Source organism: Haplochromis burtoni, unplaced genomic scaffold (assembly GCF_018398535.1).
Source record: "Haplochromis burtoni strain Fernald_Lab_line unplaced genomic scaffold, NCSU_Asbu1 Contig_3, whole genome shotgun sequence".
NCBI classification, from domain to species: Eukaryota; Metazoa; Chordata; class Actinopteri; order Cichliformes; family Cichlidae; genus Haplochromis; species Haplochromis burtoni.
In genome coordinates this window covers 4998111-5024493 of record NW_024582364.1, presented here as the reverse complement: position 1 = coordinate 5024493, position 26383 = coordinate 4998111, and the positions used below count along the sequence as shown (strand labels likewise).

The 26383-nt window shown below is 39.8% G+C and overlaps 1 protein-coding gene across 9 annotated transcripts in view; it reads right to left on the bottom strand.

Moving 5' to 3' along the window:
• Positions 1 to 23827, bottom strand: part of greb1l (GREB1 like retinoic acid receptor coactivator) — a 48846-nt gene extending 25019 nt beyond the window's left edge. For 2 of the 9 annotated variants that reach the window (XM_042220033.1, XM_042220022.1), the window contains exons 1-2: positions 23525 to 23827; positions 2040 to 2146 (exon numbers count right to left, since the gene is read on the bottom strand). The gene's annotated coding sequence lies outside the window, so the exon portion shown is untranslated. Of the gene's footprint in view, positions 1 to 2039; positions 2147 to 4558; positions 4962 to 14037; positions 14100 to 14204; positions 16981 to 23524 lie in introns of those variants that run through there. The other 7 variants (XM_042220029.1, XM_042220024.1, XM_014332129.2 and 4 more) reach the window with 6 other exon arrangements.
• Between the last annotated feature and the right edge of the window lie 2556 nt (positions 23828 to 26383).

Genomic DNA, 26383 nt, shown 5'->3' with positions numbered 1-26383 from the left:
GCACAAGCCTAAAATGCAGGATGAATCTCCAAGCTCAGATCTCATCACAGACATGAAGCATGACCCACGTTTTATATTTTAGAACTTTATAAAAGTTAAATCCAACAGATCCAGGCTCCATCCAACCACAACCCCGAACTGGATGCTAAAATCTACATGATCTCATGTGAACAACGTTCATTTTTCTACAAAAATGTGCAAACTTTGCTCAATTTGGCTTCTCAGAATTTGAACTGTTGGTCAGAAAAAACCTACATTTGAAGTCAATCATTAAAAAAAAACCTGACACATATGAAATGTTAAAATAATCTTTAGTTGCAGTGATCTTTCCTGTTAATGATAAAAATGTTTAGTCTACTAGACAGTGTCAGTAGTAGCACAAAGCACACACACACACACACACACACACACACACACACACACACACACACACACACATTACTTTGTCGATGTCAGTCAAAACATAATGGCCAAGGCCAATCCTTTTTTCCTATCCCTTTTTGGCCTCGCTCTTTTGCTCTTTGCCGTTACTCTGCCTGCACTCCCACCCACCCCCTTCCTAGTGTCCACTCAGTGACATCTGCCGAGGTCGGCCGCGTGGGCCCGTGGTTGGCCGACTCTTTGCTAGCAGGTGGCAGCTGGACAGAGGGCTGAGCATGTGGTCTCAGAGAAGCCAGCAAGAGAAGAAAACAGAGGGCAGGAGAAACAGAAAGCACTCCAAGTGTGGAAAAAAGAAAGCTTCACTTACTGAACAGCACTTCAGTGTCCATTTATTAAAGACGCCTAATCAAACTCAAAGCTTTCAGCTTGTCAAAACATCTCAGCAGAGACAAAGTTTTAATTGCTGCATTCTTGAAACACGGGTTTGGCCTGAAATGCCTCATGTTTGTCCTTGGACTACATTTGACCAGTTTAGCCTTCAGCTGTTTGGAGGAAAAACTCCTCATTAAGGTCTGAGATCCCACACAGCTGTGACATGACAACAGTATGTGCTTTAGATGTGTGTGTGTAAGTAACAAAATAAACAAAAAGTACTAATTATGACTGACTGAATATAACAGTCTGTGAATAAATATCTACAGTTTTCACACAAAACAAAGAAACTCCTAACGTTGTTTATAATATTGTAAATAAGAGGTAACGCGGAAATTAAGCTGATCACAGTTTGCCTTGAAGGTGCAATTTTGCCCGTGCCTGGACAGGTTTCAGACTCAAAGTTTACTTAACAACCTTCCTGGGGAGGAATTTGACCAACCCAGACAAAAGACAAGATTAACAGTGCCTGACTGTGCTGTGGAAGAGATAAGCAGCTTAAGAGAACGAAGCTACAGTACTTCTTGCTTAACTGATGGAGGAAGGTGGCTGCACAGAGAAACAATGACTAATGGCTAAAAGAAAAAAGAAAAAAGAAAGAAAGAAAGAAGCTGGGTGCCTGGGGACATTTGTAGCCATTGCCTGTTCGTTTTGAATGTCAAAACAGGCTCCGGAGACTTCTTTGCTTGGCTGAGTGTGAAGCCCCACTGGACAGATTTGTCATTAACCCAGCCTGGGCGAGGTGAATCCCAAAAATGACCTTTTACCACATGTGCAACTTAAAACAAAGCGTGACTGTGGTAGGGGTCACTTAACGGGTGTTGTGACTCAGGTGGTTGCTAAGGTCAGCTGCAGTGGTGGAGGGTATTTCAGGTCAGCAGCTGAAGTGTGCCTGATGGCTGGTTAAACATAATGAGCAGAAGAAGCAGTTTAATGTTCAAAGACTAATGGCCAATGCTGGGAAGTCACGTCAATGAATGGTGACTTTAAAACTGCCTTTCAGGCTGTCAGATGGTCAGTCAAGGCCATTCCACAGCTCCTGGGTGGCATCAACAGATTGCATGAATGTGACCCTGGGTCAGAAAAGGCTAATCTAATCCTCACTCAGAGGGTTGGAGAAGACCACTACGGACAAAATGAGCTGCAGAGAGTGAAATCTGAAATTCTCAGAGAGGAAACATTAGCAGCACATAAAACCCCCCCAAAAAAAAAACAGGCTGACTTACGCAGTCAGACTGTTCCCAGGTGTGACAGGACTCTGCTACATGCTGGATCGCTATCACTCGGCAGAAATTTCCATCAAAGGCATGTCACTCCCTCGTTGCTTGAAGACCTGAGGGAAAGCAGCAGGAAGATTGAAGATTAGCTCAGAGTGTTTAACTATGCTAAGGGTTTCTCCAGATAGTTGAAATTATACTTTCTGTGCTTGAATGTTAAATCAGGATGTTCATAAAAAGAACGTGCTAGTTACAGACAAAAACCCCCACAAAACATCTATACTGTTTAAACAAACAAACTAAAAATAAACAATTATATCCAGTGTATTTACTTTATACTAAATAATTAATAAAACATAATTGATGAGTCTACTTTTTGGCAATTTGAGGGGAAAAAAAAAAAACTACAGCTGTTTGGAAATCCCCCCAAAATGATTTAAGCTGCAACTAATACCCACAGTCCAAAGGGCATGCTCATTCACAAAATGAATGAGGGCACTTTTAACCACTCAGACATTAAGTGCAGCTCAGCCTGTGGCATGTGTACATGTATAGCTGTGTAGAAAGCCCACTATTACGTTTCCCCGGCCCCGAGGCCATTTTCATAAAGTACAACTGGGTGTTGCTGCAGCACTCAACACACAGTCAATACCCTCTGAATGGCTTTAAGTTACTTTGACCCTTTGACAAAGTATTGTTTAGCCAATCAGGCTTTGATATAACAGAAGCAAAGTTCCTTTCAAAACATTGACAGCCAAAATCTACCCAGTCATCACCTCTGACTGTACAGATATTCTGTTCAAAAAAGAAAAAAGTAGTAGCTTGTCTGGGGTCCAAGTCCTTCAAATAGAAAGTGCACACAAGCTGGTTCAACTTGTATTTACCCATTTAGTGAATGATTAGCCAGCGTGATGCAGTGCATCAGAGACTTAAAAACATCAGCGTGTCACAAAGCAGAAGCGTATCCGCCTGCAACACCGATACAACAGAACTGCCTACCAAAAAAGAAAAGAAAATTGAAATACAACTCTGGTTTATGTTTTGCCCTCCCACAAGTGTTCCCGCAGCTGTTGATATAAAACTCAAACCTAAGCTCTTGCAACCGGCTAATTACCCAGGGAGCAGAGTCTTTAAATATTTTGATGCTTATCTGGTTGTGACGGGTAGACATCACAACAGGAGGCAGAGATGACTCTGGAGATGAAGCTGAAGAAGCCATAAATTTAGACACAAAAACAAGACAAGCCCGAGGTGCTGCATAATAAAGTTCTGTTTTTCCAGTGATGTAACGTGAGAAAATATTCAGACTTAAGTGCTGTTTTAGTTTGTTTCTTAAGCAAATTTCTTGATTAAGCTAATGGTTAAAGACAATGCTTCTTAAATGCATGCAAGCACAGCCCAACTATAAAATATACATCCATTATTAATACAATGGCAGTATGTTCTGTTTAGATAGGTTGATACAAAAATGCATATATATATATATAAAAAAAATAATAATTTAGGTAAAAAAAAAATACACAATTGTTTAAGAAATTTTACTTTGTTCTGTCAACATGTGCAGTCTTGAAAAAATGTTGGGTATAAAAAAAAATAAATAAAAAAACTGCAGCCAAAACTTTTTTTAATCTTGAAAATGAAATCTTGTTTATTACATTCAGTTTAAAAAAAAGGGAAATTCAACATTAACTAAGAGGTGTGAATTTTCTTCAATTGGTGAGTACACTACAAAGCTAAAATGAGATTCTCCTCTTGACAACTTCACTCAAAAATAAGTAAAGCTTGCTTAGAATTAATGTTCCCATCTCATGTTTTGTTGTAGCTGATGCGCTATTTGTGAAATCTCTTCTTACACAATATGCGATCCGTTAAAGATCAAAACCATATCAGAGCTTTACCCTGAAAAGAAGTCAGATCAAAAGTTCATTAAATTGAACCAATCTTACTTTTGACCCGGAATTTTCTTTCTCTGCAGGCTCCTTTTGTTTCTTGCTCAGCTGCATAATTACATTACAATGTTTAAACAGAGGGAAAGAGGCAGGACACAAACTTGCTTACCCTCCACCCATTTTAATAACATTGTGATTTAGCATATGCTTTGCAGCAAAGTCAAACAAATGCAAGGTAATGTGTTTTGTCTAACATTGCATTTATAAAAAGGAAAAGATGTTGATATCAAGCAATTAAACTTGACACTTGGCCCTTATTTGACGTTTGCTAATCAAACAAACGCAGCTAGCTGAAAATGAGTTAATTCAGGGTTTGAATGAAATTAGCCAGTTTTAAGGGGAATTTCATAAATATTTATTTACACCTCGCTGTTGCACAAATTCAGGAAAAATTTCAACACACACTTAACATTAAAAAGGCCACCTTCTCTGACATGAGAGAAAAAGTGATGGGGGCTGGAGAGGGGGGCGGTGAGAATAAAACAAACTGAATGAGGTGCTAAAAAAACCCTGTACCAATAATGCTGAATCAGGGCCACATGTGACACACAGCACAGTTTTAAGAAGCTTCTGCTGTACCTTCCATGACTCCTCGAGCAGCTTAAAATTCCAATCAAGTGTAGTAAATCCCAAACGTGAAGCCACCTGTTTAAATATCATCCATGTTAAATAGTAAATCCTTTTATTTTTTGATATCCAGGCAGCATATGGAGTTTCAGTCCTTTCTGGTAGCCACCTTTGTCATTATCCTCTACAGAGAACTGGAAATCCCACTCTTTCCCTTGTTGCAGCAGAAACCCTCCCTCCTCTTTCTCTCTCCCATGCAAACAAACACACACACACAGAGACCTCCCCCTAGGCCTTCCTCCGTCCCACGCCATTTGCCAAAGAGGGAGGGTATCCATTGGGGGCTCATTCATTACAGCCCTGCTGACCCCCCGTGGTGACAGATGCTCTTGGAGGCCTGCAGAGCTCTCTATGTGTGTGTGTGTGTGTGTGTGTGTGTGTGTGTGTGTGTGTGTGTTGGTGTGTTGGGGGGAGACGACAAAGGAGAGGGCCTACATTTCCCCGCTGCCACGTGTGACCCCCAGCACGTTAAGACATCCTGCATGGGCACTGTGTCATGTGGAAGTTTTCATTTTCAAAAAGAATGAAGCAAAGCGAGGGGAGGGGGGCACAAGTCTTTGAATCAAACTTTCTATCCTATGCTCAACTCAATCTCTCACGGCCACACCCAGCTTTTTATTGTGTGTGTGTGTGTGTGTGTGTGTGTGTGTGTGTGTGTGTGTGTGTGTGTGTGTGTGTGTGTGGGAGAGACTCCAGAACCAGAAAGGATCTGTCCCCAACAAGAATGTCAGGTCAGCTTTGGCATTTTGTCTCCATAGCCCTTACCCAGGATTGACCCCACATTAGGCTTTTACTCCTGCTATAAATACCAGGAGGCTCATCTGGTCAAAATAAATAAACAGAAATGCACCACAAATCAACAGGCGCTGGCAGATGTTGGGGAACTGTATGTCATTACAGCCCAGTGATCACAGTTGGCATGACACTGTCAAGAGAGGAAGGACTTAAGGCCAACATGACCTCAGTCTACACCGTATTTTCTTGAGTCAGGTTGAAAACACTCCTCAAACTTTCTCTTTCTGGGGTAGCGGAAATTCTGCAACACCTTTAATTAACTGACTTTTAATGGGAAAGACAATTGGCTATCTGTCTATCTGTAGTAGCAGGAAACTGTTCACCGTTTCTAATGGGTGGAAAATGCAAGAATATTTTGCTCTGGCCTTCAACATGTAGAGTCAGTATGATTTGTGCAGCATCCAAAGGCTTCTGTGTTTGTTTTCTTGCTGAAATGTTTGCAAGAATTTGTCAGGTAAACAGCAAGTGAACTCACATGTACTTGCCAGCAGGGAAGAAACAGTCGACAGTGACCCTAGGATTCTAGGTCTCTTGCTTTCATACAGACATTTGATCATTTTGGCTTAAAAATGCTATTTTTAAGACGAGACGACTTCCAACAAGTCATAAAATACTAACATGGTTTTATCATAAATGACTCCATTATCTGATATCTTCCTTTACTGGCCCGGGTTCCTGCTTCACTGAGCCATGTGACTGACGTTCCAGTTCATTACCACAGACACGGTCAACAGTTGTTTTAATCAAGTTGTGTGGAGCTCTTCTCACCTCCTCTCCATTGCAGCGCATTCAGTGTGACGGCTGCTGTAAACCACCACACGAACCAATCAGGGCATTCATTAGTGCTTCATGCACTCATTTCACTCAGTCAGACATTTGTCTAAATGCTGGGTTTGAGTTTGACTGTGAAATTTTCCAAGCAACTGCTGATTTAGACCAGACTTAGTAAATCAGAGTGACTCACAGGCGCTTTATTAAATTATAATTGGCATTTTTGGGTGGTAAACACAGACTACCTGCAGTAGTCCATCCATTGCAATGAAAGTGAAATTTTGACAAAGATCCAACTGACACCAGCACAACCGCAAGTTCAACTGGGGGAAAAGAGCTGTCAGCGTGATTTATCTCTAAGCCTCTGACTTTGACACGGCCTGTCCTAAATAGCCCATTTAAAATGGAGATAATGAGTAAACCCCGCATTTTCTTTGGCCTCAAAAGACACTGTGCTGCAAAACAAAAGAGTGTGGATTGAATGCTTGCCCGCCCCTGAGCCCATCCTTCACCACTCTAAGGGGACAAAGGGGAAGTATTCCTGCCACTGCCACCTGAGGAAAGACAAGTCACATGACCAGCATTAATGGGAGATTTTGGGCTTTCTGGGCTCTTAAATTTGGAAGGGGGTAGGGAAGTGGAGCTCTTCCTCTCTTGGATTCCCAGAGGAGTGCCGGAGCTTTGACTTAGCTGAGTCAGCAGTTGCCGAACCCTGGACTGAGCTACAAGAGACTCATTTGCCTACACTTGTATCTGCTCCATTATATAATCTAATCAACCTGTCTAACCAAGTGCATGCATGACTGATGGAAGTACATAGGATGCCTGTCGTTACACAGCAGCTCAAGGCTTCAACTTTAAGAATGAATCGAGATCCATCAGATGTATGAGCGGACACGGTGCTAATAACCCTGTTATGATGACAAAACAGTCCTATACTGTCAAAAAACAAACAAACAAACAAACAAACAAACAACCCCCAAGTAAGAAAACGACAAAACCGCCACATGGAAATTCCTGTAACAGAATACCCATTTCTACTAGCGGCAAGTGGGCTACCTGTCAAAGGTGTTACAAGTTGCACTTTTGTTTGCTATGCATTTGACAGTCTGCCGGTCTCATTTCCTTATTAAAACCCCCAAACCTTCTTTCGAAACCTCCCCCTCTTCCTCCAAATACTACTCCTACTCCCCAGGGGTACCTGCTGAGCCCTGAAGTGCAAATCAGTGCTAGTGAGGATAGCAGATGAGCTAAGGTCATTCATGGCTTTCCAGTGAGTCAAACAAACAAAGGCAAACATTCCAGTTGAATGCCATTGCTGAAGTCAGCAGCAACAGAAAGAAAGACGTTGAGAAAGAGACAGAGCAGGGCTCAGTGCAGAGAATAGCCCCAGGGTCCATTTGTGTGTGTGTGTGTGTGCGCGCGCGTGTGCACATGCACATTTGTGCGTCGTAGGAGATTATCTGCGCATCTATAAAGTGGGGTGAACCAAGGTTTAAAGCCTGGTGTGACCAGAGGGAACGGGGGCAGGGTCTTGGGCAGGAGGAGGGGTGGACAAAAGGAGCATTTGGGCAGATGAAGAAGTCATCATCATTAAGCCACTGGAGGTTTACTGTCCAGTTATAAAACTCATTTAAAAATTAGGGGCTAGGGGGTGCGTGTGAAAGGCCAGCAGGACTGGAAAGGCCTGCGAGGGTCTGGAGAGAGGTGTATTAACTCGCTGAGAAACTGTAGAGCTAATTCATTAGGGGACAAGCGGTCTTTGTGTTAACACTAGCTTGATTGGAGTGGTGACCTTGCCACACACTGTGGCCCAGAGGAAGAGTTTAAGGGCAAGGTATTTAACCTTAAACTAAATCTCAGCCATGGACAAAGGGCCAGCATCATTTCGTGCCGAAGGTCTGACAAACTGATAACTAATGTAACGCAAGTGGAAAACAAACTCAAAAAGTGGAAAACACTGTATACTACAGCTGTTTGTTTATAGAAATAACTAATATTTTAGCATGCTCTTTATAGGATATAACTGAATATGCATCTGAAACTGTTGACTGATTGGCTAAAATTGATTATTCACTCAAATCTAAATTAATCTGCAACTACATTGATAAAACTGCTTCTTAGAAGAAAGAAAGAAAGAAAGAAAGAAAGAAAGAAAGAAAGAAAGAAAGAAAGAAAGAAAGAGTACTTTATTGATCCCCGTGGGGAAATTCCTCTCTGCATTTAACCCATTCACTCAGTGAAGCAGTGGGCAGCCATTGGGCACCCGGGGGAGCAGTGTGCAGGGACGATACCTTGCTCAGGGGTACCTCAGGGTAGCTGTAGCTTCCGATCATGGGGCCGCCACTACCTACTGAGCTATCCCTGCCCTTAGTGGATGATAAACTAAATCTTTATGGACTTTTCTCTGTTTGCCTGATAAAAAAAACAAATTTTGTGTGACTAATAATCGCCACCTTTACAGACCGTTTATTGCCGCTCAACAGGAAGCAATATGCCAAATGTAGCATATTAGTGTGGATTAATATTTTTTCCAATTGATTCGGGAAGTTTAGTATCACCCGTCCTCCCAGTTTTGATATCAGTTCCAGTAAAAATCCAAGTGAGATGCATAAAACTACACTTTTTTGTCATTAAGGAACTGTAAATGAAGGACACACTTATGAGAATGTTCTACAGCCTTTATCAAGCAACAAGTCCAGGCACTTTGATTCTGTGAGAGACTGCACATATTTAATTTTCTATCATTTACTAAGTAACATGTCAAATTTAAGTTGATGGGCATCTTTTTCATGAGCCCACATAAAAACAAATAGTAGCAACAAACGTTTAGACTTTCAGAAAGCATCATCACTTGCAAAAAATATCTGCCACCCTCTAGATTATGTAGCAGAAGATTTTCCCAGCTAGCATAATCGAATGAAAGTGAAGGACAAGCGAAAATTTACAATGCTGTCCATGACTGTGTAATAAAACAGGAGGCCTGCTAGTGAACCCAATCTGCATTTTACAACACTGCTGGGTTGAACGCCAGTTCACCTAAGCTGAAACAACAGGGAGAGAGACACAGGACCCTAATACATTTATAGACTTATTCAGGGAAGCCATATTGAATAAGGCAACAATAAGTTCTATTGCATACTGTAAAGCTGTCACTGGCAGCAGTCAAACACCGGTCAATGCTAAAGGGCAAGAGGACGAAGGAGACAAAGATTTGTTGCTTTGAATTTAAAGTGGTTATAATACATTCTCTAAAACATCATTTTTTTACTCCAGGACTGGAAACAAGTCAATCATTCCTGACCTTGCATAAAAGAGAGAAAATAAAAGCTTTTTATAGTCAAATTCATGTAAATATCCATATTCCATGACTGGCCTTTATTTCATCCAATTGAGCCTCTACCATTTTCACAGCTACTTCTAACATCTGGTCTGAACCCAATGGCTCATTTGAGATTAGATCTTTGATAATGGTTGACCAGGCCTTGTCCTGGCTATAAAGTGCTGTTTAGACAGCCCTGTTTGTTATGGAGTGTAAAGGGAGATCCATGGATCATGGTGAAAGGGCCAACGCTATCAAAACATTTACGCTTATCAGATGACAAACCAGCAAAGGGGTCATGTTCCAGTTCCAGGAGCTGGCCTGGGCTGCCCTCCATCCTCCACGCAGACCAAACATCAGTCAAATGGAGGTGCTGAAGATGTGAGAGACTTCAGAGGTGATCACTGGAAAGGGCCGAGTATTGTTTTACAACAAATTCATTCCCACAACTTTAATTTTCCAAAGTATAGTCTACAGGTACATGCATATGTTGTAGAATGATGTAGGATGTAGTTTCAAGTTGTGGGAATGAATTTGTTGTAACTACTGAAACTGAAATGTACAGAAGAGAATAAGAGCCACTGGAAAAAAAAAATTTGGGGGTCATGACCCCCTTGGGATTCTAAGACAAAAAACAAACCAAAAAAAGTCAGCATTAACTGATACAAAGTTCTAACTTTAACCCAGGAATTCAGACTTTTTCAGTTAAATTTATCCTCATAATTTGTACTTTATTCTCAATTCTAACTTTTTACAATTCTAAAAGTGATATTTATGAGAAAAAAAGTCACAATCCTGCTTCTTGTTCTTTGAATTCTCAAAAACTATTTTTTACATTTAATTCATTAATTATTATTATTTTAAACAGAGGTCATCATCTTTTTTCCAAATGAACTGCTGAAAAATTTGTACTAGGTATAAATCTACCCAAATTCATCTTGACGATTGATAAAGTAAATAATGAAAAGAAATTAATTGTCAACATTTCTGATAATTAATCAACTAACTAATTTTACAAGACTCAAAGTTCTAGTTAGAGTTTCTCAGCTGTGATGCTTCAGTTCCTCGACTATTTAAATATGTTAAACTGTTAAATTCAAAATAAGACGGCTGTTTGAGGTTTAAAAGACCGAATCCATGTTCTTGTATTGACAGATAATGATAATAATGAAGACAACTGGCAGGTTAAATAATAATGAAAATAATTATTAGCACTCCACTAAATCTATCTTTAAACCTTTCCCCCCCTTTAAGGACAACTCACTCTCTCAAAGGTTCACACATCCAACACACTGACTTAATTTCAGCACACACTCATGGAGAGCACATAAGAAAGAGGTCTGTTGTGTTTATCAGGCATCCAAAGAGATCCACTTTTCACAATGGGACCTCTCCTTTCTTTTCCTTCCTGAAAAAGATCTCGGCCACCTTGAATCTATTTGACTGACAGCATGACAAAGAGGCTTCTTAATGTCCTGGAGAAAGAGCCTCCTCCTCTTTCCCTCTAAACTTCCTTACAGGGCGATCAGCTGTATCCATCATACCCCTCTTCCTGACCCCAGGCGGAACTGCTGCATCGGCAGCACCCCACCCCCGTTACCCCCTCACTCTCTCGCCACATCTCCTCCATTCTCCACCACCCTCCCGATTAATAGGCACCAGGTTGCCCTCGGTGACGGGACACACACTTAAATCCCATCAGTCGTCCTTACAGCAGCAAGAGCCGCAGCATCAGCAGGACTCTTTTTGTCTTAATCGGACAATGGAAGCAGTCCAGCCTTTGTTTGGGGCTTGACCCTGCACACAAACCGTGCCGATTTGAAAAAGTGACAGTAAACCTATTCAGAGCTGTTATCACTTCATCCTGCCCAGGGTCCCTCCACCAGAGGAGACATTTAACCAGCCAAGAGCCTCTTAGTAACTTTGGTATGTGAGATTTAAAAAATAAAAAAAAAAAAGGTTTTACAATCATTCATGAAATCAACCTTGTCAGTAAAAGAACTACATAAAGACAATCTGAATGAATTTTAAAACTTTCTACTGTAGACAATACACGCCTCAATTGCACTACAAGCACAGCTAAATGTAGTTTTAGAATTCCCCTTTGCTCTGATATAGTCATTATAGGTAAACATATAGTATTATTGTAGGGTTTATATTACAATATAAGGCATCTTGAGGCGACTATTGTTCTTATTTGACACTGTATAAATAAAACTGAATTTAATAGTCAGGTATTTTGTACTTTTCTAAATCAAAGCCTGATATGCTGCAAGTGTTTTGTAAAAAAATTCTGACATGACAAATTAAAGGAAAACCCCCCCAAAAACATTTCTTTAAATCCCTTAAAATTATTATGATCAGCATGCTTTGGGAAAAGTTTTTCTTTGAATAGGGATGAAAATGTAATAAAAAGTCTCTAAAACATGTTTTTGTGTTAAAGCGAATGCACAGATCTACTTATAAAATAGTCTGTTGAATGTCTGCATGTTTTATTTCTGGCTGCACTCAAGCTGAAATTGTGCCTCGCACAGATAATGGAGAAGAGAGAGCGAGGGTGCTACAGAGAGTGAGAGCGAGACAGAATGACCTCCACCGCCACAGAGGAACGCTGAGTCCTCGCAGCACATGGCTGGGTCTTGGTCACCTTAGCCTTGGACGGGCTGCAACAGCCAATGGTATAGCATTCTGCTACAGTCAGCCCTCTCCCCCACAATCCTGGCTGCAGGAACGCTCACTGACCTTGTATTTCAATATGAAAAGGGAGAGAGAATGAGTGAGTAATGTCCTGTTTGGGGTCGTGTTTGTGTAATTAAGGTTATGTGTGCGTGGGCAGCAGCATTTTTTGGAAAAGCATCTATGGGCTAAGGCAAAGATGCTGCCAAGGTGACGCGGGAAATCTGGCTGAAAGCTTGAGTGTTTCCAGCTGCTGTTAGCATACATCAAGTTCTCTCACATTAACAATTATACACAAATTATACACATAGAAAAAAAAGAAAGAAATGTGCATCAGTGTTGCAACTCCAACATCTAAGAGAGATTACACCAAATGGGTTGTTAAAATGATTTTCAGATGTCAATTGGAGCAAAAATAATGTCATGATTGATCAGCCCAAACCCATAAGTAAAGATTATTCACACAGCTACAATTTTCACAGCTGGATTATTAAAATTAAATTAAATGCTACTTTTAGCTGTTCTCTTATTCACAAGAGATCTGATTGGTGTTTGATTTGGTGCTCGTCCTGACCCAACCCTAAAAGCAACTGTGCCACCTCGCAGAAAAGACGAGGTGAATGTGTACATCACTGCAGTGAGGAGCCAGCAAATTGGTGATGGTCAATTAGTTTTCTATTCCACAATCAGTCTTAACAATCACAAGAAAGACCTTACACAAAACCTCCAAACCCACTCAGACTTAGATTAAAAAAATATGTATAAAGTTCAGCAAGGCTAAGAAAATCCACTTTATGTGTATGTGTTTGTGTAAAACATGTTTTGGTGTTAAAGTGAATGCACAGATCTACTTATAAAATAGTCTGGTGAATGTCTGCATGTTTTATTTCTGGCTACACTCGAGCTGAAAATGTGCGCGAGTGCTGAACAGCGAGCTGGTATATGCTTTAGTTCTGCAGTGCACCTAAGACACACACGCATGCACATGGTTGGATGGCCAGGCTAGAAACATTAACCAACTATAAATGACAAATTATTTATTAGACTATGCTAATGGACAGTTCACAAAGTCCTCAGTCTCTGTGACCTCAGCATAAACATATAGAAGTTTTTAACACCATTTAACTGAATCTGTGGTTTGTTTTAAAGGACTGGAAACTGATTACCCCAGCACTTCCTTAGCCCATTATTTTTGGCTCTTGTTCCGCTAATGTGTGCATACAGAAATATAGAGAAAACACTTTGTGATTGTGCCCCACTGCCCTCCCCGAAAGTGTCCTCTTCACTCTGCTAATATCCCTGTGGGATGGATAATCACTCTCTCCCTCTCTGAAGCCCTCTCACCCCCCTCATTAATTTTACAAGGTGACAGAATAACACGTGAATTAGTAATCAGTCATCAAAGGTCCGCTGGTTAAACCCATAAATAATTCCATACACCCCATTTTCTCATATTAAAACTGGGTTGAATTTTTTGACACAGGGTTCCTGCAATTGTTTCACAAGAAAAGCCTTGCTGGGACAGAAATGACTTCTGTCTTACAGAGCTTTTAATTTGGAAGAGGACACAGGAAATTCACAATGCAGCAACAAACAACATAGTGGCTCAAAAGTACTAAAATATGAACAACTTATTTGATAAAAATTAGTCCTCGGAGAAGCCCTATAATCTAAATAAAAAACAAGAACCAGTTACAACTGAGTTAAAACAGTCTTTTTTGATACTCTTTACTGTTACTGTACCAACAATAACAGTAAAGAGTGATGCTAGTTTCAGCTAGCATTAGAGGAAGCTAGCTCATCATTAGCTACCCGACTCAATCACATTTTTAGCATTTCAGTACACTACGCCATGGTATACTTTTACCTTTGTTGTTGATCCAACTCCAACTCCGTCCTCTCGTTATAAATTGAAAATAAACCAAATGGCTGAAAGTTGTAGAGCAGTTGAATACAACCTGGGTAAATAACTAAAAAACTTTTAGCATGCTAAACTGAAAAATTGAGACTTCAAGAGGAAAAACTTATACCAACCTAACCCACTGCCTGTGTGTGTGCGTGTGAAGTATTTTTTTTCTTGGTCATAAATATTAACAGGTCAGTTTTAGCCTACTGAACGTCTGTCAATCGAGTTAAAGCATTTTAAACAACATTAGCCGTATAACAGTGCTTGCTAACATAGCAAAAGCTCACATTTTTGAGCCAGCTAATATTAAGCGATCTTATTTACTTTTTGGGCCTCGGTTGCAGTGGGCGTGGCTTTCAGAGTACCACCCGACCCCTGGCCTTTGTCTCCAACGGCTCTCTCCTGATACATGCGGGTGATTGCATTTTATAGACTAACTCTGATTGTTTTATTTCCTCATCTGGAGGGGAAAAAAACAGCACTACACCCAAACCCATTAACACTGCAGTTAAGAGACACACTAATGATCATATGCAATGCTGTATGCAATTAAAGCTGTTGTGTCACATAAAATGTGACATGCAGTCAAAAACAGAGCACTTCTGTATGTGTTAAATGGGCTTGGTGGAGCTGAGGGAGTAATAAGAAGAAAAATTTAAAGCTAAGCTGCAATGCCAATCAAAATGTAAAGCAGTAAATGCTAAAAAAAAAAAAATCTTTTGCTTGCTTGTGTGAACAGAACATTCAGACAGATGAAGTGAAATTGCTTTAGTTATGACATAATATAGTGTTTTAGACAATCGCCTAAAGCCGGTTCGATCCCAGGTGAAGATACAAATCCTTTTGGGGTTGTTATCAGGAAGAACATTCAACAACAAAAAAATCTGCCAAATCAAACATGAAGAGCTACCCGCTGTTCTTTCATCTCATTGCAATGGTTCAGGCTCAGGTTACTTTATTTGTACCCATAGGTAGATTTACTTTGCAGCAGTGAGTCATCTATACTCACATTTTCAGCAGAGACACAGACACATGTAGCAAAGCTATGATATGTTTATCTGACTAATGGCTGCTGGAAAAAAGCAGTTTTTAAACAGTGTTGTTCTGTTCAAAAAGTTGTTCAGAAGCAAGAAACTGAAGCTCCTTATGCATTGTCAAGTAAAATTGAAAGTGTTGCACAAGGATGCTGGGCTCAGCTGTGGCTCACCAATCAGCGTCTTAAATGCAGACCACAACCTACTGAGTGGATTTCTGCCAAAGTCCCTTGCCAGACACCAAAAGCACCTCCAGAGATCATGTTTCCATGCTATTTTAGCAGGACGCAGTTGGGCCAACATACTATTAGACAGGAAATTTTAATATGTGGCCAATTGGAAAAATAGTGTCATAACTCAGGCAACTCAAGCCTTCAAACGTGTTGATGTTGTGAAAATGTCTAATCTTTTACTAATCCTGCCCAAGTAAAACTGGTCTGTAAAGATGAAGTAAATCAAGAAAGAAAAAAAAAAGATTTAAAACAAGTGACATCAACAACTCTCCCTTTTTTAAAGTCACATGCTTGTGCTGCCAGCACTTACTTTATTGCCCCTTTAAACTAGAAACACTCCAGTTTATTGTTTCAAGAATGCTTAAATGGCTTACTTCAAGATGGTATGAGCAAAAACACAATAAGATCATTTTATCTGGAGGATTTGGAAAGCAAAACCATAAATTTTCCTTCACAGTATTGTGCTGTGATCCAGACTGTGGCACAGCACATGCTGTGCTCTTTAAAACGAACATGAAGCTGCTGGCTGAAATTTCTGTCTGCAGGTACTGTACCGCTGGAGCTGGCATCTGTGCATGGGCAGGGAATACAGCAGTACACCCTGTGAGAACACACTGTTCCATAACACTGCTGTGCAAGAAGGGATTCTCCGCTGAATGCTTTCGAGGTTTCAGTGGCAAGAATGAGGATATATTATGACTGAGTGCTCTCAGTGGAGACACACGCACAATTTGCGCTTCGTGAGTTCATATTGCTGTAATGGAGTCCACAAAAATCTGAGAGATTGATCTTAAAAAAAAAAAAAGGAGGAACAGTGTAGACATGAGTCTGTACTTCGTGCCACAATCCTACTGTGATGTGATTTGCAAGACACAACCTAATTTCTTTTTCCAAGAGTTCAGCGAGAGTCTCTCCTTCACCTTGACATGCCATCACTCCCCCACAAACACGTGCATGAACTCCCGCTTTCATGGTGAACCTCTGACACACTTCCTGGCGATTGACTCGAGGGCACAACCAGCTCATTTTCATTCATTTCTGGGGGTTCATGTGCAGATGAAAAGAGCATAAAAGTCTGGATGATAATATTCTGTAACTGCACCACAAAAAGGAGTGTATGAATAGAGGTTGAGCATGGTAACAGGAGGCTTAAATAAACTAAGGATTAGGTTCACTAAGTCATTTGGTTAGTCAAGCACAAAATCCAGCAGTGACAGATAAGAGCCTGCCCTGCATGTCAGAATCATAGATAACAGGACAACAGGAAGTGGTGTCTACTGTGGTTGCGTAGCACTCATGCATAAATGTACACACACACAGACACACCACCAAGATTAGCATCATAGATCTCCTTTTGCAACAAAGAACAGGATGTTCAGCCCAGCGTTTTGGCTGCACCTCTACTAGTGATGGGTCGTTCGCGAACGAAATGGCTCTTAGAGCCGACTCTTTGAAGTGAACGACGCGAGCCTTTTTTTCCCCCCCTTTCTCTCACCCTCTCTCTCGCCCTTTTTTCCGCTAAACGCCGCACGCGCGGCCTGTACTTTGCGCTGGGCAGAGGGGGGAGGGGCGTTAGTTACACTCGCAGTAGCACAGGAACAGAGCCAGAGAGAAAAAGAGCAAGGGACAACAACATCACATTAGAAAGGTATAGTAATCATCCACTATTTTCAGTTGCAGATGATAAAGGATTCAGAAAGTTTATTCATGCAGGCCCATATGACAGAGAATGTGCATCTTCTTTTTGTTTTCATATTTTAATTTATATTTAATTGTGTTGTGGTTTGCAGTGTTTTGTGTTGTTTCACTTTAAATTTGTTTAAAAGGAAAAAGCTGAAAATTTAAATAGTTAAAAGTTTAAAATGTAAATAGTTGTTTTTTGTATTATATGATTTATTTATTACATTTTATGTGGAGTGAATAAATAAAGTATATTTATGGTGGCCCTTAGAGACAAAGCACGTACAAACTCAAACACAAACCTACATGTACAAACTCCAAAACACGTAAAAACTCAGAAGCACGTACAAACTCAGAATCACGTACAAAAGACAACAGAAGTGCTCCAGGATGCTAGGGCGCAGTGTTGAACTTTTGTTACCCAGTGGCTACACAAGCCAGGAAGTATCAACAACCGGATTTGGTGTGTGGTAGTAAGAGGTACAAGAACTTTTTTTTTTTTTTAAATTATTTGAATAAATATGAGTGCTTGTCTATAAATACACAAACAATACACACATGCTTTCAATTGTGTAATTTAAGTGATCTGAGTAGCTCTGTTTTGGAAGTTCAGTTAACGCTAGAAATGTGTTTTGGAGTTTGTACGTGCTTTGTCTCTAGGGGCCATATATAAACATATATAAATAAAACCACTTTTTTACATTAATAATTCCTTTTCTGCATAATTTTATATTATTGTTAATGATAAATTAATTAAAGCAACAAAACAACCTGAAGAGCCGGTTCGGAGCTGAAAGAGCCGGCTCTTTTTAGTGAGCCAAGCCGAAAGAGCCGGATCTCTAAAAAGAGCCGGAAATCCCATCACTAACCTCTACATTTTACATGTCCTACATTCTTGACTATAAGTTCCTTTCATCCATCCCAAAAAGCCAGATCACTCTAGGACTGAGAGAGAGAAAAAAAAGGGGGCATTCTTTCAGCTCAGAGGAATTTCATCCTTACATCGTTTCCGTTTCCCCTTTGCTCCTGAGCAGGCCGTAAACACTGAGGTGTGAAGCAGACTCTCACCCAGAAGCACAAATTCATGGTCGGCTGAGGGGATAACGTTAAACAGTTAATTATCTGCATTTTATTTAAGGGGTGAGTTAAATTAAGTTCAGCCTAAGGCTATGTCCACACTAGTGTTTTTAGTCGTTGTCAGAGTTGTGTGTCCACATTGAAACGGCCGAAAACGCTTACGTTCCAGTACTGTGCATGCGCAAAAGCGAATGAGAATTAAAGAACTTGAACAAAAGCTATCTGGAGCATGTACAAACTGATATTAATCTTTTTTAGGGCTGTCAAAATTGAGAGCAATCAAAACAACTGCTGTATAATGCACTCCACTATCTTTGTTTAATTGGTCACATGAATGCATCACATGACTAAAATGCGTCATCGTTTTAGAAAGTCTGCATTTTCGAGTGTCCACACTGCGACGGGACAGATCCGTTTTGAATGTTTGTATGTTTTTGAGAGAGTTTTCAAAACGCTGCGTGTTTCCCTGGGGAAAAGGCCGTCTCAGTGTGGACGGGAGGCCAAAACGGAGAGAAAACGATGCGTTTTCAAATGATTAGAGGACATCAGACAACTTGTTTTTATTGCTTAATAATGCAGAATAATCATATAGAAATAAAAAAAACTGACGTTGTGCGCTATTTGAGCATGTTGCCTGCCTGCAGCACTAAAGGACTCTGCGAGAGACGTCTGTCTCGCCCTAGCAGCACCTGTCCCTGTCCTCCTCTTCAGTTCGCCTCAACATAAGCTTATCATATTCTGTGATGTGATTTACTCCGAGGTGTTTGACGAGGTCAGTGGTGTTGCCACAACAACGTGTCCACACAGGACTCTGTTTGCGCTCAGCCATTGTTGTGAGTGTGCACGCCAGGGGCTGCCACACATTTATACAGCCGTATTCCGCATATGACTATGAAAGGCGTAAGAGGAAGTAGTTCCTTCCAAATTAGACGATCCGAATTGTATAGTTTCTTTCCACTGCGTTCATTTTAATGGAAAAACTACAAATTTACCCCAGAGTACTAAAATATTGATATTATAATATGAGAATCGATTCTAGAACATAAATTGCTGGTATCGGAAGAATCGATATTTCAGTATCGATCCGCACACCACTAATAGAAGCAGAACCAGTCGTATGTGTGGAGGGACAGTAATTGTGTGTGTATATGTAAGCATTTAAACACTGCAGACAGTAAAATTAACAGTAATAGTATTGTAGAAATTAATTTCACCGAAACAATAACGTAGCGCACAGTGTGACATCAAAAAATGCGCACACCTTTGATGCTGCGTTTTCTCCGTTTTTCTCGTCCACACATAAATGCAAAAACTGAGTTTTCAAAAATATCCACCCTGGCCGGAGTTTTTAAAAATCTCAGTTTTCAGTGACCAAAAACGCCGTTTACGTGTGGACGAAAGGTACAAACGCATAGAAAAACCTGCATTTTCAAAAATACCCGGGTACATGTGGACGTAGCCTAAGTTTTAAATTAAATTGCTCTGGATTTTGATGCCCACTTAATTTTTTGTTCATCAAACCTTATAGTGTGCTACTGAATACGTACAACCCTCCTTTACTAGTACTATGTACTAATTTCTGTTTACGTGTATGTACTGTAGTGACAATGGTTGGTAAAGAGAGAAGAAATGTGTACTGAAGTAAATAAAAAAAACAGATATAATTGCTCAGTTTCCTGCAGGTGAAACTAAGACATAACAGCTGATGGTGGAGGGCTTAGAGGAGGAAGCCCTCCCCCGGTAGCAGGATCAATGCACATAAATGGAAGAGGTCACAGACCTTTGACATCTCCTTTCAGCCGGGGGAGGGGCACAGGCCTTTGTGAAATTGGCTTTAATGATCCAGTTGTCAGGCGTGTCATACACCAGTATACAGTACATACAGTTTCAATTTACAATTTTAGGTCTTTCCTCTTCACACTCAGGTTTTACACATTTAACTAATCCAACAGCAACAAGTGTCAGGTTTGGATAAAGAAAAGTAATATTCTGTCTGCATCCAGCTGCCTTGTTTCTAGCTTCATCACTCCCACTTCTTTTTTCACCCTTTTCTCCCATCTCTTCCCCTCTGGAGGCTCACCAGCTCTTCTCAAACCTTATTTGTGCTTCTCCTCTTCTTCCTTTCATGATGCATTTTTCAAGAGACAATCATTAAAAAGGAAACATGGAGGACCACTTTCTACAGTGTTTGCTGTTTCCATGGTTCCGCAGAGATGATATTGAAAAATTAAAATTAGCAAGATGCCAAATATTAAATATTCACTCGGATGAATGAGAGCTTCAAAACACACGGTGAACTGTTCTTTCTGCTGCTTTTTAAGTGAATAGAATGGGAGACAGATGTGATTCTCTGCAGAAGAAAGAAAAACATACAGCCCTTACGTGGCCCCTGTAGTCTGAATATTTGCTTTCATTTATTTAGACTCACAACATTACAAGTGAACACAGTGTTCCTGGCATTCTTGGCCCCCAATAAAAATAAACAAAAAGACAGGTTAAAGGTTTACGAGCATCCATGTGGAACACGTTTGGCTTCGCACATCATGGCTGAGATGCTCTTTGAATTTTTATGTTTTGCTGAAAAGGGCCAGTTAATCTTTGATATACAGTGACACGGTAAGGTTAGCTAGTCACATCAGACACAGTTACTGCTAAAAAGCACTAAAGAGATCTCATTAGGAATCAGAAAACATCTTCTTCTCCTGAAAGTGAACCTCGATTTATCTGTAATTTATTTGCATTTACCAACAAGCATTTTTTTTGTAGGAGACCTGACCTCTGTTTGCAAGAAGTGGGACGTAATGCTTCTTTACGAGGGAGGGATGGAAATTTACTGCATTTCCAGCTTGTAGTCACACTACAGAACAACATATGTGAGACAAATGCATTAAATTGAATTTTTCTTTAATTAAAAAAGCTACAAAATACATATAAAACAATATCAATTAGCTTGAACCTCAAACAACGGCAACAGTTAAGCTGCCGAGATATTAATGCAGATGCAGTAATAATTTCAATAATACAAATAAATGTAAAAACACACATTTTATATACTGAATATTTTAACTTTTTATATTTTTAGGATGTTCTGCTGACAAAATTTACACACTTTTGTTTAAGTAAGCAAGTCAAATTTTAGTGCTTACTTTTTCTTGCTGTGGCACTGATGGAAACACTGATATTTTAATGAACTACGTTTTTGATGACAGAACAGGTTTTGGTGACACAATCGTTTTGACAACACGGGATATGAGGATAAAACCTGAATAGAGGGTCATGACTTCTGCCTCAGCAATTTGATGAATGGCGCCTATATTGAGGACCACCTGTTTTCTGGGGCTTGTCACACTGCAGCCGAAGAAGTGTGAAAACAATAGTGCTGATCTCTTTAGTTGGGATTTTGTCCCTCGTGCCATCTGCACTCGTGATCAGAAAAGGGCACATTCACTGAAAAGTACTTCAGAAAGGATCAACAGAAACATCTGCTGGTTACCCCCGGAGGTGTTTTTGTGATCTCAAAACTGGTATCATGGATGATCTGATTTAGTTTCATTGATCGGTATATAAAATTTGCTTGAAGCCACCATGGAATCTGAATCCACTGTGTTACTGATTAAATGGATAGTCAGTCGGTTTGAATCTTTTTGTTATGACAGTGAATACAACCCTCAGTGATCTGACAGAGCCCGGTTTATCATAACAGCATATGAACACAAATCTTCTTTGTGAAGGAAAAAAAGAGAAAGGCACAAGGCCAACTGAGTAAACAACACGACATGAACACCAAAAGCAGAGCCCCAAAAATTACAGTGAGAGAATAATAACAGGAAAATAAATCAATCTGTTACCCTGGTGACAATTGCCTGAGCACGAATGGATGTGACATAGTCATTTATCCACAACTTGGTTAATTTTTTTTTTTTCACAAGCGAAATGTCATGCTGCATTTTTGGAAAACCTCTTTGCCTCATAACAGGTTTCCAACACAATAAAACAATGGATGAGAAGATGGGGAAGAAAAGGAAGGTAGACCAGCATCGTAAGGAAAGAAAAGGTCGGATAATGCTCCGCCCAAATAAGATGCGTTATTATTTTAAATAGGACATTGTTTGAAGGCAAACAGAAATGAGGTGCATCTTACTTAATTTGTAGTTTTGAACGATCCAATGTGCATGGTTTTATGAAAAAGGGAGGGAACCTTCAGGTGTTTAATGAAACAACAGCTTAGAAATTTTTAAAGCTTTACTTGAGACTGCAGATTAAAAAGTTAAGATGCAAAAGTCACTGAAAGCAAGCCAGTCAGAGCCTTCACAAAGCAACATGAGAAAGAGACATCTCCTTCAAGGCTAAAGAGAGAGACCTGTCCTAGTGCACGAATGCTGTCATGGGGCCTTAGTTATCTCCACCAAGATTAAGTCCCAATTGTTCACCAGGAACAAAGGCAGCCAGTGAGGAAACCAGCCCCCCAAGGGCCAGATGGTCAGCGCTCAGAGCCCCCCTGACCCCTCCATTCCTTGTCCTCTTTGACAGGGCTGCGCGTGCTCCACGCAAGACAGGCCACCCAGCTAATTGACAAATGAATGATTACTCATGTGATACTGTACTCATGTAAAGTTCCTGCTGTGAAGCAGTAAAAAATAAGCAGAAAGTCTACTGTAAGCACCCCCGTGCATCTGGTACAGTGCCAAATGTGCTGTGGATGGAAGAATGTTGTAATATGCACAGGCTCCACATAAACCTGCTGCTCACTCTTATCTGATATGACTTTATCTAAGCTGTTGAAGCTTGTTTCAACACCAAGCCTTAGGCAACTGTAACAGTATTCAGCAGACACACGCACAAGTATTAGTGACCTGGCTCCAGGCACAGTCGGCATGGCTTTCCTAACAATGAATAATTACCAACAAGTACTGAAGCAATCACAGTGGATAAATGGACTGATTGCTAAAATGATCATGTTAAAGCTTGGCTGCACTCTCTCTCACACATCTTGTGGGGACATCTAATTGACATAATGCTTACCCTAGCCCCTTACCCCAATCCTAACCATGAAAAATGAATGCCCAACCATATCCCTTATCCTAAACCTAACCATAACCCAATTGTAACCCCTAAAACCTCTCAAAAAAACAAACAAACAACCTTCCAACCTGTGAGGACAAGGATTATGGTCCAAGGGCTGTTGTTCCCCACAAGTATAGCAAACTTCCAATTTTTGGTGGCCACAAAGATATAAACACACACACACACACACACACACACACACACACACACACACACACACACACACACACAGAGCCAGCGTTTACAGCTGAACATCAATGACATCCCGATTTAGAAGGCTTGCTGGTTTGTGCCAATTATACTGCACCAAAACAAATTAAGGCCTCGAGGAAAATAAGAAATAAAAAAAACGTAGCCTACCTTATATGTAACGCAGAAAGTCACATTTCCACGGGGATTGGGGTCCGTGTGTAAACTTGCGCTCTCCGGTTCCGACGCCAGTACCAACGTTGCTGCTGCTTTGGGCGCTCGGCTGCTCACAGCTGATCACAGCCGACGAAGCAACAACGTGACGTCAGGAAGCTACAGTACGTACCGTTTGGTTCAAATCAGCGGAAGTTCGGCTAAGGTTGTTCTTTGTGATCGCTTGTTTATCAAATGGGAGGAAAAAGGCAAAAGAGGTCGTCCAAAGCTAGTAAATGAATAGTAACCATCGACGATATGTATAAGTAGTTTTTTGTTTTTTATTTTATTATAGTTTAAACGTGCAAGAACTATATTAGGTACTACTAACTTTACGTTACAATATAGCGTCGACAGCATGATATTTGCTCGGTTGATTCGCAGATATAAGAAAAATAAACAGTTTGCACGAAAGACTAATGATAAACATGCCAAGAAAGTGAAAAGAACGAGTCAACAATCTCACCGAAACACGAACATACATCTACACACACCTGAAAATGAAGGTTATGTTTAAGTTGCATTTTTTTTTAAAACATGCATACTTACACCTTTAGGTGATTGTATGGTGATTGCGCAAACTGTTCAAAACCTGCTTTTGGTTTTCAGATCAAAATGCTGTCAGATCCCTCTGTATGTACAAATCATTAATACATTGGGGGTACACGAAAGCATGGTCTTAATAATGCTGCATAGCTTTGATAGATACTTCTGGTCATATAAAGGAATATGAATACGAAACATACGCGACATGTGGACTTTGCACCCCTTGTCATAAAGTCAAGCTCAATGGGCTTATTCAAGTTCTTGAAAACGAGTGAGCTCTCTCGATAAATTGTAAAACATCGCCCCCTGTCGTATGACATCAAGAATAAAAAAAATTACATTGAAGGTAAGCACTCAAGTTATTACGCAGTACAGCAAACAATTCTTGTGCAATAGATGCGCTTTTAAAAATGTGCAGCATTTACAGGAAACAAATGAACAGACATTAAATCAGAGAGAGAAGTGCATATGTGCACGATCCATAGGCCGAGGGCGTTAATCACTGCCGGACAGGCTAGATACAAAATGCACCTCTTCCTAGAACCTGTATTGACATATAGGGGCTTCCCAGAATTATAACGACCTTGCAGGAACATGTATTCTTATATCTATACTATACATTTTCCAAGGTAGAATGGTTGTGCAACAAACATATTTAATTACTTTGAAACATTAGGAAAGAAATATTTTTTTAATCTATTTAGAATTTTCTATTCTATTGGCATAATTCTGTCTACTCCATCTACTTTGTGTAATGTGCCAGTATGTGCCTGTAGTATTGATATTTTAACCTTTGCTGCCACTGGCAGCAAAACAGCCACAAAGCCTGATGCTACTACCACCATGTTTGACAGCTGGTATAGGTTTCTTAGGTTTTAAAACCCCACCTTTACTCTTCCAAAAATCCCAGTCTTTGTTTTGTGTGAGCATAAAACTTTTTGCCAGAAAGCATTTGGCTTGCCCATGTGGGCAGCTGCAAATTTCAGTCAAGCTTGAAGATGTTGAAGGTCTTTCTTGGTCAGCATCTTCTCAGTCCATGCCAATGTAACACTTCTAAAGCTTCACTGTATTCCAAAACTTTCCAGGCCGTAGCCTTGGTGGTTCTTGTTTGGCTCTTTTGGTTGTTCCTGGACATCCTAACCAATTTCCTCTCATGTGAGGGTGAAAGCCAAAGTCTGGAAGATGAGCCAAGGTGATGATACATCAGAATAACTTACACTTAAGTATATTGGTTTGAACTGCAGATCTGAGTTTGCAGTTGTTTAGAAATAGCTCCAAGAGACATTCCCAGATTATGTCTTTTAACACACTGTTGAACCTCAGCACAACTTATTAAAAGATTTAACTGAGTGTACGTATATATTTGAGCCTGTATATGTACTCTTGACACTGTGTGGAGTAGAGAAAATCTAAAATAAATTCAAATTTGCGCACCCAAGTGTTTCTTTAGATGTATGCTGCTCAACCATTGCACTCTGGAAAAAGAACCATCCAAAGAAATAAGTAAAAGTTCCAAATTGCCATGACAGTTATGGGCAAGATGAGTCTATGTAAACTTTCATAACTGACTGTACATGTTAGTTATGAAAGAATAATTTTGAGAGTGTGTGGTTTTGTTGCACATAATGTAAGCCAGTGGAGAATAGATTAAGCTAGTTAAAGCTCAGCTTTAACTGTAAAAATTATACTCCCAATTTAAAAAAAAAAAAAAAAAAAAAAAAAAAAAAAAAAAAAAAATTGGCAGTTATTAATCTAGTCAGATCATACAGAAACAAGATTAAATAATAATATATATTATATAATTATAATATATATAGATTAGTAATAATATATAATTCATCACAATTAATAAAATTATTCTAAATATATTATTTCTAATATGCTATATTATTATTATTATTATTATTATTATTATTATTATTATTATTATTATGTAATTGTCATAACATTTAGATACAGTGTTTATAGTACTTCCTATGGATATTCGGATGAATGGTTTTGCTGTTTATGTCGTGACCATTATTTTTTATTAACAGTCTAACCAACAGTATTTCTAAAAGTCTTTAAAAAAAAGAAAAAAGAACCAAATAGAATCTCTATATATCAACATTAAAGATAAATAATTTTAAACTTAATTTAAGTTTATTCTTCCTCAGATGGTAGATTTTCAGTGAGATCATAACGTTTAGGCAACTTTTTAACGTTTGGGAGCAGCAACGTGTTGCCTTCCAGTTTGTGATGTAGACTTGCGCATGCCCAGTACCTGACATT